Genomic DNA, 17,806 nt, shown 5'->3' with positions numbered 1-17,806 from the left:
GAACCACTATGTACCTCTTTTTTGATTATAACTTGAGAAATGAGGAAATGCCCACTGGTAGGGTCTGTGGAAGCAGTGGGCCCCCTGTAAGGTGGACATGGCCCAGAAGACTCTATTTATTATTTGATCTACTCTAAGAGGAGTTGTATTATTTATGAAAGGACAGATCTAAGCACTCTGTGCATGATTGTCTCAATGGTTTATTGTATATATGTAATATATATATCCTGTCATTAATGTACTGAAGCTGTACTAAAGAGTGCGAGGTAGATACATATCCCTTTAGGTGACTACTGAGGTGCTTAAGCTGAGGAGCCTTGGTTCCCATAGTTTCCCTATGCTGATGTTACTCACTCTCGCAACATCTTCTTGTCAGTCCTTGAGAACAGTGCAATGATTGGATACATGACATACTGAACCCGGGTGTTTGAAGGCCTCAGGATTTTGTTGCTCTGCATAGTACTTGCTATCTGTTTTCTACCTTTTGTTAAAGCTGAGCAAACTTGGTGCTGGATAAGCCTATTGAGCTTTGTGTATTTGATTGACAATCTAAAAATAAAACTCATGCTAGTGGTCCTGTCCTTACAAGACTACAAAGAAACATAAAAATGCTAGAAACAAAAAATATAATGATAAAAATAGTAACATGTTAGGCACAACAGAAGAGAGAGTTGATGAGATGGTAGATCTTAAGTTCTCAGGCAGAATGCAGCAAAGAATGACAAGACAATGAACATATAAAAGATATATTCAAAGACACTGATATGACTTTAAGAAGGCATAATATTTATTTTAATTAGAGTTACAGCAGGAGGAATTGAGAGAATGGTGAAAGGTGAAGGTGAGGTAATATTCAAAGAGACTATATCTGAGAACTTTCTAGAATTGATAAAAGATGCCAATTCTCTGAGTTAGGAAAATATGGCATATCTCAAGAAGGATAAAAAAAGTACTTCCCCAAACATTGTACAATATGATGTGACTATAATAGTGAAATTTGAGAAGATAGATGCAAAACTAAGGCTGGGACATCAGTTGGGCAAATAATAGACTTTGAGGGCTAAAATAGAAGGTGGGACCCAGTGGACTAAGGGAAAAAACTTTCTAGACCATGAACCCAATTAAATAATTTAAAAAAGTAAGAATAAAAAACTTTTACAGATAAACAAAAACAAAGAGGAATTACAATCAGTGAATTCTACGTACAAGACTATATAAAGGACGTACTCTAAGAAAAAAAAAAACACATCTGGAAATAAAAACTGAGAATCAAGAAGGAATGGTATGTTAAAAGAGAATTCACAGAGTGGGAGGAAATATTTACAATGTATCCTTGCCACAAAAGAATTGTATTCAGAATGTATAAATAACTCCTACAAATCATTAAGTAAAATGCAGACAACCTGATTTTAAGAAAGCATAAAGGATTTAAGCAGGCATTTCATAAATACAGATATCCAAATCGATGATGAACATATGTAAATGTGCTCAAAATCACAGCAGTTTTAAGGAAAATGCAAATTAAAACCACAATGACATATACCATTACAAATCCACCAGATGGCTAAAATTTTTTAAAAAATTACAAAAGTAAGTTTCGAAGAAACTGTGGAGCAATCAGAACTCACACATATTGCTGGTGGGAGTTGAAATTGACACATCTACTTAGGAAACTGGCAGTATCTACTAAAGCTAAACAGATATCTCCCCATGACCCGGAATTTCTACCCTTAGATGTAAATTCAACAAAACTCAGTGCATTAGCCTACCAATAAGATGTGTACAGAGATGTTTGTGTCAGCCATATTCATTGTAGCTCCAAACTGGAAACAATTCATATCCCTGAGCTGTAAGATAGACAAGGAAATTGTGGGAAATGATGCACAACATGAGTGCAATGATACATGCAACAACACAGCTATATTTCAAAACTATAATGTTAAATGATAAAAGTCAGACACAAACATAGTCTATGCTGTGTGATTCCATTTATGAGAATTTTAAGAACAGGCAACATTGCTTTAAGTTAATGGAAGGAAGTATACTGTTTGCATTTGAGCTGCTCATGCTGGCCATGTTCCACACTCAATCTGTGTTCTGGTTACGTGGAGACACGCATAGATACAAAGTCATCGAGCTTCACATTGAAGAATTGGGCACTTCCCTGCATGAAAGTGATAAAGCAAGGGAATGATAAACACAAGTTGTGGAACAATACTTACCCTTGCTAAAGGTTGAGGAGAGATTGGAGTTGGGAGTCTAAGGGCCTTGAAGTGTATTAGTAATGTTTTCTTTCTAATGCTTGTTGGTGGGTAAATGAATATTTTTTAACTTTTTATATATATGTGTACATCACATGTATTCTTTATATCATACTTTTTTATTCTTCATATGTGAGTGTGTATCATATCAGATTCTTTGTATCTTTATATGTGTAACATAAATATATGTTTTGTATATATGAAATATTTTATAATAATTAAAAGAAAAAAAATGATGAGGAAAACATTGCTTTTTGATTTAGCCAACAGAGGATGTAGATATTCAGCAAACCTCCCTTAAGATACACATTAAAACCCCCTGCATGCACTTTGTTTTATCATACGTCGTGTTATGATGCATATACTTTTGCTCTTCTATCTTGGTGGAATTCATTTTTCTATTAGGATGATCTCATAAATATTTATTTATATCTATCCCACATGCTAATAAAAGATAAGGAATACATTTTCTCTACCATGTTGCTTAAAATGCCCCCAAATCCTTTTGTTCAAAATAAATGCTTTCTACATTATATGCCAAATTCTTATCTTTGCCAGAATTCAAAAGTAAGAACTGGATTGTTTAGTCAGTGTTATCAAAGTATTTAATGCATATGATGTTTATATTCTTTTATTTATAATCTTGACATTTAAATTTTTTATTTTATTTATTTATTTTTGCTTCTGTTTATTCTAAGGAAACCTAAAGCTTAGGTTGAATACTTCCACTCCATGAAAAGATATGTTAAAAATCAAACTCTACATATTGAATAAAACAAAGCAGAAAGATAAATCTGTTGCAAGGCTTTTGACCTGCAAACCAGGGAACTCAAGGCTAAGGGAACAATGTGTTCCAAGTTGCTTACAGACCAGGGCATTTTTATGAGAGAATTATGGGTTATTTGGCCTTTTCAGCTGATTGGTTGCCTAGATGTCTTCTTTGTCGCTTGGATCAGGGTAGCTGAGTGAAGGGAACAAGGAAGTCTGGAGATGGCTTGAACAGAATTGGTGTTTGGGGATTGGCTGGGGTCCTCTACTGATTTCTGAGAAGAGCTGTGAATTCCTGTAAGGTGAGGTTTGTTTTCTTTTATGTGTCTGCCTTGATCATCTCCGTTCTGTCCCTGACCTGAGTGACTCCATTTCAGCTTGATTCTACAGATACGTGAAGAGTTCTTATTTCTAAGTTAGAGATTCGTAGTGATATAGTAGCGAAAATGTTTATGAGTGTTTGTATCCTTGATTAGACTAATACTTGCTATTGGAGGAGTACTGCTGTATTATTTCCCTTCTCCCACTATGTGGGAATAATTGCTTCAGAATACCTGCATCAACATTACTGGCTTATGTGTTAAACATATTGGAAAGTAAAAGGTATCCATATACATTTCTCATTTAGATTCTAAAAGTTTAAAACATAAGTTCACTTTATCAGACATTGTTACAAATAGGTTTCCCTTTTGAAACTGAGAATTAGGCAATATATTTTATTTTATACTACTTTTGGTGAATTTTGTCACTAGTTTGTGTTCGAGTAAGTTAATTATTTTATTTTTGTATGAGTACAGAAAGATGTACTCAAAATAGTACTACGTCCTATTCTCAGATGGGGGCATAAAAAGTCATGGGGAACTGACATTTTGGATATGGGTTTACAAAGTCCTGGAACCACTTGATAGGTCGAATCTAAACACAGGGTTAATACTCCAAGCCATGGAAATTAGAAAAAAAGGTAGATTTTAAAGAAATTTGTAAATCAGGATCTGTGGAACTGAGGAAAAAATAAACCTGCCAAAACAGAGTTTTCAAATTCCCTACGGATATCAATACTGGGGATTTGGGAATAGGAAATTGGAATTCCTGCAGAATCTGGGGATTTCTTCAAATCATAGATTTTTCACATATTTTGCAGTTATAATTTATTTATGTGTTTTAAAATAATAATCAGTGTCCATAATAATAAATAGTGAGTCATTTTGTGTGGCAGAGTATTACATTAAGAGGTTTTCAGTTGAAAAATAAATATTAGATGATAAATGATGGTTGATCATTCTTAAGAGATAATATACTGTGATAAGATGTAAAAATGGTGTCTACTTGAAATAACTTGATATTAGAAAATATTTAAAAAAGAATATTAAAATAAATGTCAAATAAAAAATATTAAAAATTAAATGACACAATTGTGTATTATTTAAAAGTTATTATTCTTAAAATAAAATTTCATAGTACATGAAGCAGTAATTATCCTTATCCATAACCTTGATCTTTGTTTTGAGACAAATATTCCAGACACAGAAAACATTGCAGTCACGTTGGTTGAATTATTCAGATTGGTGGTTAGGGTACATGTTGTTGCATATAGACCCACTTCCAGTTTTAACAATGAAAGTATTTTGTCTGCGTGTCCTGATTTTGATTTTTCCACTGACATTGCTATTGCTGAGGCTATACTAGATTGTAGGTTAGTTTCTGATTTCAGGTCAGAGTATTCAACAACAGCATTCCTGTCTTCTTCTCTCTGCGTTTCTTCCGCTAAAGTAGTTACAAAGAGCTGCCGCCTAGAGCAAATGTTTAATCACTGGAAGGCCCAGCCACATTACTAGGATCCAGTAACATTTCAACCTCTGAGCAAGGCTACCAGGACCCCACAGAATCATGTGTCGAAATTGCCAAACTAAGGGCTTTTTTGCTTCAGAAATTTGACATTTTTTGAACACCATTCATCAGTTTTATGAATGATGCATGTAAATTTGTTATTTTGAATTTTATTCGCAGGAAAACCTCACCATTAACAGCAATGAGGGCCACAAACACTCAACTGTAAGGTGGTAACACAAAAGGAAAGAATGAATGATTAGATTGTGACCACTTCTCTCCTACATGCTCCTGGTCTGATCCATAGACATGTCTGCCTTAAAGTTTGACTCAGTTATGTCAAAATACAAGCTTAAAGATCAGTTATGAAGACGGAAGAAGGTCTGTGGTTTCCCCTGATTTCTAAAAATATGAAGCTTACTGATATTTATGTTTAAATATTGTTTCAAGTGTCTTGATCAATAAATTTATTTTAGCATATCAGCCATTTGGTATGTTACTTCTACAGAGTATATTTAAGCCACTCCTAAATGAGAATTTCAGTAAATTTTTAAAAATATGCTTTTATATTGAATAATATGCCCAGAACTGTAATTAATATTTGGAATTATTCTAATTTACTTTTTCTAAATTAATTGAAAAATTTAGCCACTGGGAAAAAAAAGCTCAGTTTTTATTTTCAAATGTTTCTGTGACTAGTTAGCTCTATATTCCAACAACTGGCAGCTATGTTAATTACTTCTAATGGTAAAATTATACTGATATATTAGCCACAAAATTAAGGCAATCTTTCAGTAATGGTTTAGATTTCATTACCTATTTTAGAAACTTCCTGGACAATAAGAATAAGGATAAGAAGAATGACATAGAACTTTAAATATCTTCTGTTAATAATTAGCCAAAATTTTTGTCTTGTGATATGAAAAATCAGAACAAATTTTTGAAAAAAGATCAAAACAAATTTATTTTAATTAATTTCTATTACCAATGAACAAATATAAAGCAATATAATTTTTAAGTACATGAAAAGCTAATGACAGTAAAAAAGACAAAGAAAATGGAATAAATATATTTTTATATTTATTCATACTTAAGACAGCTTTTGAAATATAGTTGACATACAATAAAGAGTGCATATTCACAATGGAAAATTTGGACATATGCTTACACCCATACAACCATGCACCTCCATCAACATAATGAACATACCCACGATGCCAAAAAATTTCCTTGTGTCCCTTAGTATTTGCTCCTCCTGTTTCTCTTTGTCCCCCCTGTAGGCATCTACTTTCCATCTTCTTGCTATAACTATAAATTAATTTGCATTTTCTAGGCTTTTTATAAATTGAATCATGGAGTATATACTCTTCCGTCTGCCTTCTTTTACTCGGTTTAATTATTTTGAGAGTCATGTATGTTATTGCATATATCAGTTGTTTATTCTATATTTTGCTGAGTGCACTGAGGTTGTATGGATATACTGCAAGTTGTTTATCCATTCATCTGCTGATGGACATTTGAATTGTTCTGAGTTATGGCCATTACAAATGAAGTTGATATGAACAATTGTGTACAAATCCTTCAATGGACATATGCTTCCATTTCTCCTGGATAAATATCTAGGAGTGAAATGTTTGGGTTGTATAGTAGATATATACTTAACTTTTTAAGAAATTACAAAATTGTTTCCCAAAATTGTCCTATTTTTCATTTCATTATGCATGTATGAGATTTTTCAGCTGTTCCACACTCTTGGTGGAAGGTCTAGTGTGTGTGTGCGTGTGTGCACCTGCGCCCACGTGTTCATGCATGCGTGCACAGGCCGTTCCTTAACTACCGGTGAGGTGGAATAAACACACACAATTTTCAGTCGCCGTGGTGTAGTTAAGTAACCACAAGTCACACCAGTCTCCCAACAACACAATTCAATTTCAGTTTCACGGTAAATTGACTGAGTGCACAAAGGGCAAACATTGCTCTAGCTCTTCAGTCCACACGTTCCTTTGTAAATAATGCACACACATATTGATCAGTGACTAATCACATCACTTCTTTTAAAGTATGTTGGGTTACTCACTGCACATCTGTTGTTCAGTTGACACAAGGACAATAAAGCACATAGTTATGTTGCTTCCTTGTCTCCCAGGGATAAACTTACATGACATTTTACAAAATTGGATAATCCAAACGAGATATTAAAGAGGCCAACAAAAAGGAAAGAAACGAAAGGTGATAACACTAGCAGTGAGATTTGACTCAAACACGAGTGGAGTTGTGGAAGAATAGCTGACTGTGGAATGTTGGCGCCGCTCCCACTGGAGAGACTCTTGGTGTGCAGCCAGAGGAACTTGGTGGACGCCAACTCAACGCCATAAATGAGGACGGTGGGTGTGACAGAAAGGATGAAGAGGTCTCAGAGGAGGTGGTGACAGCACATATCTTCACATTACAAGAATTCTCTGAGATATCTCACAACATTGAAAGGATACAATGTTGGAAGCTGGTCTAAAATTAGAAGGAAGTATGAGAATTCCCCAATTATGCTCACTCTGTATGGTAAGATATATGATGAGAAGAATAAGGGAAAGATTGTTCACACTTCGTGGTAAGTTTTTTACAAACGTATATGATACTTTTATTCTCACTGTTCCTAATGTTTTAAATGATAGTGTGCTAGATAAATATTAGTTTTACTATTCTTTTTCATTTCTTTATACAATTACAACTGATAGTAAGATTTTGTAATGTTTAGACAAAATTTTTAAAAGTTATAGAACAATTTTAACAGTTCCCATTGATGACTAAGATCCCTTTGCACAATTTCAGCTTGCACAGTCATTTTTGTGGTTGATTATTACCATGTAAATAGGAGTGAGTGCCTAAATTGTACAGGTATATAGTTTAACTTTTACAAATAACTGAGAGTCAATGTTACAACTATATTAAATAGTAAGTGTTACCAAAATAGGAAATGAATAATTAGTGACCATTGGGAATGGTGTTGAGGAAAGGGAACATGTCAGGAACAGATTAGACCAGTTAATGAGCAAGAATCCACAGCTTCTTCTCATCAGACCAGACTCTCCTGCATCCCAGTGGCGATGCACATTCCCCATTACTCTGTGGCCATGAGGAGTTATTTCCCTTGATGCTTATTCCTTTCTAAATCTGTCTCAAATCCATCTACTTCTCTCCAGCTCTTTCTTCCCTTTACGTGCACTTCTCTTTCTAACTGGCATGATCTTTTATCCTGCCTCAGTCGAGCTAGTGAACTGCAGAGTTCAACCATCTCGTCTGTGAATTCTGCAGGATTCAGTCAAGCAGACAGCATCATTCCCTCCTCTCCTTTACCACTCTGTGCACGTGGGACGATAGCGTGTCTTCAGTGCTGTGAATACCTGTTTGCATACATTTTTCCTGAGTTCCTGGTGTTCAGGCTCTTTCTGTCATTTGTCTTTGTGGCTGCACTCACATATTGTAGGTACCTAAAACATGATTTTTGAATGAATGAATCTCTAATGCTGTATAAATTTAATAATACTTTACCACCTTTAATTTAGATTTGTATCTTAAGCTTTATCTTTAATTGTGGATATTTAGACACCGGAGCTCTACATTTCCAAGCAATATGTATTTTCCCTTTTCGTGTCTAGCAGTTTAAAAGGTTGTAATACATTTTAAACGTGCGTGTCTTTCCCGACTAGACAGTAAGATTCATGAAGATGGTGACCTGTCTGTCTTGTTCTCTAGTCTCATGAGGCCCTAACATTGTAGTTGAATAAAGGTGTAAAATGAAGGGCTTTGTTCACTAACAAATAGAAGTCAGACTTGGCCAATGGGGCGTCTTTCAAGACAACATCTGAACTTGGAACCATTTTTTCCAGAGCTTGCAAAACAATGAGAAGAATAAAGAAATGATGATATCATTTTTAAAATTTTTTGCCCATACTGTGAATTTAGTCTACGTATATTATTTGATAAGCACTGAGAGCATCAAATTTGGAATCAGATTGGGCTGAATTCGGATCCACTTTTGTCACTTACTAGTTCTGCAATCACAAGAGTGGGACTCCATTTCTTGATCTATAAATTGGTGCTGAGGGGGGCAAATGACATTCTGTCTCCAGAATTGTCATGCAGATGAAGTATGATGGCAGATGCACACAAAGCATTACCCAGTGTCTGGCACTTGAAATGTCCATAATAAACGTTGGTTTCTTTCCTGCATTTCTCTCCTCTGTTTTCAGATTGCCTCTATGTTTTCAGTATCAGGGCAATATTACATTATCAACATTTGAATTAATATTTTAGAGCATTTGAATTATGTTAGTAGGAATCATCCCATTTCCTGAGTGTTTTTAATCTGTATTCAATTTGATTATTTATTTGTGGATTTATTTGTGGACATAAAGAAATATATGTATTTTAGGAAAACTTTCTTCTCTCAGGCAACCACTGAGTAATTAATTATTAGCTGTGATTATTTCTTAATATGTGTATTATCCCTCACTGCCAGATTACATGTATTAAGCATTGAAACCTGGTGTTCTTACAGCTCATTTCACACACTTGAGTAAAAGAAATAATGGTTCAAAATCCATGCCAATTTTACCAGTTAAGATGATGGAGAGTTGTGTCTAATAGGAGTCTTAAAATATTAATTTAACTTTTAGGGTTAAAGTTGATAAAATTAAAGTTCTATCTCCTTTGTATAGAAAATTACAACCCTTCTTATGACAAGTGAAGCAGCTGAACACTCTTTAATACTCAATGTATTAAATTCTATTGCTCATAAACCAAATAAATAGTTGTAAATAACAGCATATGTGTTGTATGGTTATATTACATATACCTTAACACTAATACTTAAATTTCAATTTATGTTGTTTCATGTATTTTATTTATTTATTTATTTATTTATTTTACTTAATTCAAAATACCTGCCAAGACCTTTGGCATGTGACTGAATTCTAAGCATCAGCAGAAATGAAAAGAGAGGTTGATCGTGGGACCGACCACTAGATGTTGCTGGTTGTCTAGCTGATAAATCTAAGCAGATGTAGTTCTCAAAAGCTTACTTATCGCTTTTATTCACCAATGTTTTTTCAAACACAATATCTAATCTAACGCTAACTTTCGGTAAAATTGAAACTCATAAAGAGCTTTAATTTGGAACATCCAAGTTTTCTTAAAAATACTTCTACTTCTCCGCCCAATCTCTTTTCTTTACATTCTAAAAGGTAAGAGAGAGTTTATACCATCTGAATCAGGAATATAGATATGAGATCTAAAAAGTTATTCTTAATATAATGTTTAAATGTGTAACTTCTCTCCTTGCATGACCATATTAATTTGAATATTTTTGCTGTAAGGACTACTATGGATTCAATTATGTTGTAACTTGGTTAGATTTGGCACATTTATTCAGGAATTAGGTTAAATGAATAATTTTCAAACGTTCAGTTACAGACTGCCTCTGTTTCTTCCTTTGTTGTATAACCTAGGATTTGAGGATGGGCTGGAGCAGAACACTAGGATTTGGGGAAAGGGGTTTAGGTTATGAATGAAATCTCCAGAACTGGATTGGCTAAAATCTGGTAAGGCAGCTTTAATTATCGCTCCACTAGTCGGGCAGGTTTTGTGTTTAACTTTTTTTCTGTTCAAGAGCAATGAAGGAAGCAACATTAATGAGCCCCAGGAAAGCAATAGAGAGGCTTCACATTACCTCCAAGTCAGTCGACGAACATGTTACAAGAAGCCTGCTGCCTGAGCGCCCCAGGGAGAGGGCAGGCCAGCTGTGGGAGGGCCAGAAGGTGCCCGTGCCTGCTGTTGCAGAAACAGCGGATGAAATGACCTAGAGGCAGTCACACTTTCTTTCTTTATCATGAGCTGCAATGATTAATATCTATGATTAAACTTCTAATTCTTCACCCTTCCATGCCATACAATGGAAAATGGATCAAAGAATCTGTAGAACCTGTAGAATTAGGTGCTTTGTGGAGAAAATTTAGATCAGATATCACTGTCCTATAAGTTAGCAAAGTCACTAATGGAGGAGTCTATCTCCAGTAATAAGAATCCACTTTGACAGGTCCTTTGCTAGCAGGTTTCTTATTAAGAATGTAGGAGTGAAGCCTTCAGTCTACAAAGACAGCTTAGCTTTTTGCAAATTCTACTTCATAAAGTTGAAATTTTTAAAAAAGTAGAAATAAATGCAAAGTAACTGAGTTTTTTCTGGATCTTGCCTTCCTTAATTTTCAAAGAAGATGATTAAATATTATTTGCCAAACCAAGTGCATAAGTTCAATAAGCAGAACATATATTTTGGGAGATGCTGGTGACTTTAATTTTTATTCTTTGGAAGTGTGAAACCAGATTATTAGAACTTTAAATTTATGTTTAATTTTTACTTATTTCTCCCCATGTAATAATGCTCAGCATAAGAGAATACATACCACTGTTTAGGGCCATGGCTAAATAACACTTGAAACATGGAGTTAAACAACAAAGATGAGGGTTGGCCCCATGGCTTAGTGGTTAAGTTTGGGATGCTCTGCATGTCAGCCTGGGTTTGGTTCCTGGACATGGACCTATAACTTTTGTTGGAGGACATTCTGTGGCAGAGACCCAAACACAAAATAGAGGAAGATTGGCACAGGTGTTAGCTCAGGGCTAATCTTCCTCAGGAAAAAAAGAAAAAAAGCAAAGATGCTGAGGCACAATTTCGGCTCTAATCTGGCAATTGTTTAAGTAGAAATTATTTGCTAAAACCAGAGAGCACTTAGAAAGTGAAGTATCATTGAGAAAGAACTTCTATTCCTTCTTAAAAGTGTGATAGTTTTCTAGTGACAGTCTTCCCCAAAGCTAGCTTTCCTCTCCAAAAAACAGGATTTCTTCAAGGGAAATCTTAAGTGAAGATTAAATTTTAAGCTGAGTGAATGATGCTGCAACTGTCTAATCTGTACATCAGCCCAGCTGACTGTCTGGGCGTGCAGCAAGAGCTCCCCTGTAAAATGCTTTGCATGCTGTCAACTGAAGAGTCTAAGTCATGTTAGTCAATGGATTTACTCAGTAATCAGCATGAGGAGTTTGAATGCTGGGAAAACAGTTCAACAGAGAGCTCTTAAGGAACTGATCCCAAGTGTGTGAGTTTAAGTGCATCTTATGTCTCTTTCACAAACAGTGCATGTGAAGAGGAAAAGAGAAAAAAAAATTATGGTTAGAGTTCATGTATGTTAACCAAAAAAGGATAGAGTACATCTTGGCTTTTCTCTAGATTACGTACTGAAGGCAACATAAACAAGAATTTCTTGGTTATACATCAACAAGTTCAGAGATGCTGACGTTATCTATGTGTGGAGGGAGGCAGGACCAGGACCATTAATTAGTTCCTCAGTCTCTAAGAAATGTAGCTGGCAAATGTGGGAGCAGGTACCCCTTTATCTCCTCCTGCTGTGGATCTGTCCGGCTGGCATCTTCAGTCATGAGATGTGGGGCTGCAAGGTCATTTTGACACAGGCTGAGGATGGCCTGCAAAACATGGATTTTCTTGTACTGACTTAAAGCCTATGCAGTTTGGTTGCTAGATTCGCCTGTTAGACCAGGGAGAAGGGTCCCCAAAATCTGTCCACAATGCCATTAGTTCTGCCATGAGTCCCCTGCTTACCTGGCTTGCTAGGTGAAATTCAATCATCCTTTAAGACTGAGGACATAGTTCATCTTTCAGGAAGCTTCCCTGTGCCCCCAGAGCTGACTTAATCACTTCCTTTTGCTGGAAACTCATCTGGCTCAGTAGAGACTATGTATTTACCTGTTTATTTCTCCTATGAGGGAGGAAAAATATCTTTTTCTTCCACTCTTATAAATTCTCAGCTAGGGCACCTGTAACAAGAGACAGATTAACAAAAGAAAAGTTTATAAATTTATTTAATAAAAGTTTTATGTGACACCAGAACCTTCACAAGGAAATGAAGACCTGAAGAAATAGTTAAACCTGAGTGTTTTTATGCTGCATGCATTTGATGAAGAGTAGAAACATCAGAGGACAAAAGATATGAGATAAACGGTGTTAATTGGGGGAAACGTTTTAGCAAGCCCTGTTCATCCAGATCCCACCCTGTGTCCCTTCACCTTTAGAGATAAGGGTGCCCCATTCCTCCGGATATAGGGAGGCCACCTCTCACATGAGGGTGGTGTGACCTGCTTCAGGGGAAGGTCAGCATATCTCTCCTGTACACGTCATTTCTCAGATTCCTTCAGCTTGAAATTTTCAATATGTCAAGGGGCCATAGTCGGGATAGTGTATCCTGAACCTCCCACTCCCTATAGTGAACAAGGATTGAATTCTTGTTGCTCTCTGTATCTCCCATCTCTAACCATCTGGCACTGTATCCAGTACACAGCAGCAGCTTAGTTTATGTTTATTAATGTTGAATAAACAGTGACACTACCCAGATGAGTGTGCTTGCTGTCCCTTTGGCATCTGATGCTGGTAGCACCCTATTCTCTGCCTCTCTACTACCTTCTCCCTCTAGGAGGACTTGGTAAGCATTGAATACAATTTTTCTTTTAAAAGAACTCACTTTTAGAGCAGCTTTAAGTTCACAGCAAAGTGGAGTGGAAAGTACAGAGCTCCCATATAGCTCCCGACCCCACACAAGCATCACCTCCCCCACTATCAACATCATATACCAGACTGGTACCTTTGTTACAATCAATGATCCTACACTGATACATCACTGCCACCCATAGTCCACAGTTTACATTATGGTTAACTTTGGTACTGTACATTCTATGGGTTTTGACAAGTGTATAATGACATGTATATACCATTACAATGTTATACAGAAGAGATTATTGCCCTAAAAATCCTCTGTCCTCCACTTGTTCATCTCTCCCTCCATCGTAAACCCTGAAGTTTTACGTTTAGATCCATGATACATTTTGAGATAATTTTTGTAAATGGTGTAAAGTTTTCGTGTAGATTTATTTTTTTTTGCATGTGGATGTCCAATTCTTAGAGCACTATTAGTTAAAAAGGCTATCCTTTCTCCATTGTATTCCTGTCCTCCTTTGTCAAAGAGCAGTTGACTGTATTTGTGTGGTTCTATTTCTGGGCTCTCTCTTCTGTTCCACTGATCTGTCTGTTCTTTCACCAATACCTCATATGCACACTGTTCTGATTACTGTAGCTTTATAGTAAGTCTTGAAGTAGGTGGTGTCAGTCCTCCAAATTTGTTCTCCTTCAGTATTGTGTTGGTCAGTGCTCTTTTCAATATACCACAGCTGCTGGTCAAACACAGGAGAGTAGAAAAGTGAGTCTCTAAGTATTTTCATTAAGGACAGCAAAGTCTTAATACACACAAATCTGGACATGAAGTAAACTGCAGGAGAGTCGGCAACACATAAAAGAGGAGGAGATGAGGATGATAGATAGATCAAGGCACAGAAGGCAGGAACAAAAACAAGGGTGAAATTCAAGGAAAGCTTCCTAAAGCCATGGTGGATGACAAAGGAGTTGGTCAGAGATTTGAAGAGATTTGGTAGAGGAGAAAATCATAAAACATATAAAGACATACACCTAACAAATGTTTAGTTTGTACTTAAAATTTAAAGCTCTGCAAGTATCAGCCAGTGTTTGGTCCATGGCCACAGCCTTCCCTTGGCTTGGCAAGTTAGGGTTCAGCTTTGCCTTTCTTATCTCAACCACACAATCCCTTGTTTATGATTTCCTGGATAGATTTCTGCAAACTAGGTAAAAGTTAAGGATCCTTCAGAAGTAATCTGAGTGTAGAATCCTTCTAGAATCCACCCCCCAAAATTTTTATACCTGATCTATTTCTAATGTGACAGCAATTTTTTTTTGGTCTTCTCTTTTATTGAGACTTTTCAGAGTAGGGCAAAGAAGTACTTTTCATCATCTATGTATAGAACATTAGATTAAATTAAATTATTCCTATAACAAATGAAATTGGCATTAAAAGTGGTTTCAGGAAAATCACAACTGCCATCTGGTATTTGGTAAGTCACTTGGAATGGAAGCACCTTAGAGACAGAATGTTCCTTTGTTTGTCTGTTATGTACAATTTTGCTCTGTGGAAACTTCCACTATATTGATGTAGATGTTTGTTGAATAGATTAAATCAGCTAGGGCCAACTGATCACTGATGACAGTTATGATTACAATCTGCACCCAAACATTGACTCTCTCTCTTGAGGACAACTGACCTTGGATTTCAGTCTTCATGCATCCTGTACAGTAAATCCCAGCCTCAGAAGGCACCCAAGTCAGAGTTCTACCGGGACACATGAAGCTGTGTATCTACCTACAGTATCTTCTCCTCAAATCAGTTTATCCTTGACATTTCTTATATTGCCTATGTTTGTCATTTCCTTATTCCTTTTGATGAATATTGCCATTTTAACTTTTACTATTTTACTTTGGTGTTCCTTCTGTTCATTAAATTTATGATTGACAAATATAAATTTTATATTAACATATATGTCATTTTGTGTTTTCATGTCATAAATTACTAATACGTATCATTGTTTTAGTCTTATTTTTCTATTAATTTATTGTATTATTTAAACATGTGGTCCAAGTACCCAGCACTTTACCTGACACACAGTGGGCAGCAAAACTATTTATGTTGATATTAAATGTTCTGGGTACTTTTAGCTTGTACAATAATCTAATTCCATTTTTTATTTATAAGAACACCCACTTAGAGAATGTTTTGAATCCAAATAATATGCAATTATTGCTTGGACAAGTTTTTTTATTTACTATGTTAATTTATAGAAAAAAGTCTACTAAGAGTAATCAAAGAATAACTAAGAAATATAAAGATATACTGTGCTCAAAGATTGGAAATCTCATTATGGAATACATGTAAATTTTCCCCAATTTTATTTATCGATTTAATGCAGAAGAAATGTCAGCAGGATTTTCTTTTTATATGCAGACAACTTAATTCTCAAATTTATAGGGAATAGTGATGAGAATGTCAAAGCTGTAGAATAATTAAACATTTTTTAAAAATAAGCATAAATTTAAAGGGATCACATTATCTAATTTTAAGCCTTTGTACTAAGCTCCAGTTGTTTGTGCGATATGGGCGAAAGAGGACACAGATGGATGGAAGAGCAGAGAGACTCCAGATATTGACCCATTGACTTCAGAATAGACCCAATCAAGCTAATTGACATTTGACAAAAGAGTAAAACCAATACCATGGTCAAAGCATACTCTTTTAAACAAACGTGTTGGCAACATTGGCCATCCATGAGTTAAGTATCAAACCTTTATGTGACACCGAACATAAATGTTAACTCAAAAGGATCATAAATTTAAACGTAAAACTATAAAACTTTTATAAGAAATATATAGGAAAAATTTTGTAACCTAGAGTTAGGCAACGAGTTCTTAGATTTGACACCAAAGTCACAATTCATAAAGGAAAATAATAAATTGGATTTCATCAAAATTAAAATGTTCACTTTACAAAAGACATAGTTAAGAAATGAAAAGACAGGGGCTGGCCCCGTGGCTGAGTGGTTAAGTTCGCGAGCTCCGCTGCAGGCGGCCCAGTGTTTCGTTGGTTCGAATCCTGGGCGCGGACATGGCACTGCTCATCAAACCACACTGAGGCAGCGTCCCACATGCCACAACTAGAAGGACCCACAACGAAGAACTAGAAGGACCCACAACATAGAATACACAACTATGTACCGGGGGGGTTTGGGGAGAAAAAGGAAAAAAATAAAATCTTTATAAAAAGAAAAAAGAAATGAAAAGACAGAAAAGGTACAAACTAGGAAGAAATACTGGCAAATCACGCATCTAAAATCCACTACTTGTACTTGTCACATATAACGAACTCTCTAAACTGAACATTTTGAAAACAACTCAACTGAAAATAGGCAAAGAACTTGCATAGACAGTTCTATCCAAAGAAGATACAAGGATGACAAATAAGCACATAGAAAAATGTTAAATATAATTTGCCATTAAGGAAATGCAACTAAAAACTATGACGACTACCACTATATATCTATCAGGATGTCTAAAATAATAGTGACTGTATCAAGTGTTGGGGGTGATGCAGAGGAGCTGGGACACTCATACCTTGTGGTGGGAATGCCAAATGATATACACACTCTTAGGGGTTGAATTAAGTCCTCCCCAAATTTGTACTCTGAAGTCCGAACCTCCAGTACTTCAGAATGTGAATTTATTGGAACATAGGGTCATTGCAAGTGTAATGAGTTAAGACGAGGTCATACAGGAGTGAGGTGAACCCCTAATGCAACATGACTGGTGTCCTTATGAAAAGGGAAAATGTGGACACACATATGAGCACAGGGAGAATACCAGGTGAATGTGAGAGTAAGGTGATACAAACCAAGATTGTCAGCCAACCACCAGAAGCTGGGGGACGGCATGAAACAGTCTCCCTGACCGTCTCAGAAGGAACCAACTCTATGGACACTTGGGTCTTGAACGTCCACCTTCAGCAGTAAGAGGCAATTAATTTCTGTTGTTTAAACCACCAGTTTTTGGTGCTTTGTAACAGCAGCCCAGCAAACTAAGAAAGCCGCTTTGGAAGCCCTTGGACAATTTCTTATAAAATTAGACACACACCTAACAGTGACCTTGCAATCCTACTTCTGGATACTTACTCCAGAGGAAAGAAAATATATCTTCACACAAAAACTTATACCTGACTGTTTCCAACAGTCGCATCCCTAATTGCCAAAACCTGGAAAGAAACCAAATATCCTTCAGTGGATGAATCGATAAACAAACTGGCACATCCGTTCAGTGGAATCCCACTCAACAAAAAACAATAAACATAAACAAATAGAAAACCAAACAACAGCAAAACTCACCAACTTCGATGTGCACAACTCGGCACAGCATGAAGGCTCAGTGAAAGAAGCCAGTAACA

General features: G+C 35.9%; 1 protein-coding gene across 6 annotated transcripts in view; it reads left to right on the top strand.

Annotated features, from left to right (window-relative positions):
• The first annotated feature begins 3,134 nt into the window (after positions 1–3,134).
• The window catches only part of LOC106839029 (protein LEG1 homolog), a 41,108-nt gene continuing 26,436 nt past the window's right edge, over positions 3,135–17,806 (top strand). For 2 of the 6 annotated variants that reach the window (XM_070496273.1, XM_070496275.1), the window contains exons 1-3: positions 3,179–3,331; positions 5,037–5,237; positions 7,003–7,461. The gene's annotated coding sequence lies outside the window, so the exon portion shown is untranslated. Of the gene's footprint in view, positions 3,332–5,036; positions 5,238–7,002; positions 7,462–17,806 lie in introns of all 6 variants that reach the window. The other 4 variants (XM_070496276.1, XM_070496274.1, XM_014853478.3 and 1 more) reach the window with 4 other exon arrangements.

Source organism: Equus asinus, chromosome 24, assembly GCF_041296235.1.
Source record: "Equus asinus isolate D_3611 breed Donkey chromosome 24, EquAss-T2T_v2, whole genome shotgun sequence".
In the NCBI taxonomy this organism is placed as follows: Eukaryota; Metazoa; Chordata; class Mammalia; order Perissodactyla; family Equidae; genus Equus; species Equus asinus.
Note: the sequence above shows the minus strand (reverse complement) of the source record. Positions and strands in the feature narration are given on the sequence as shown.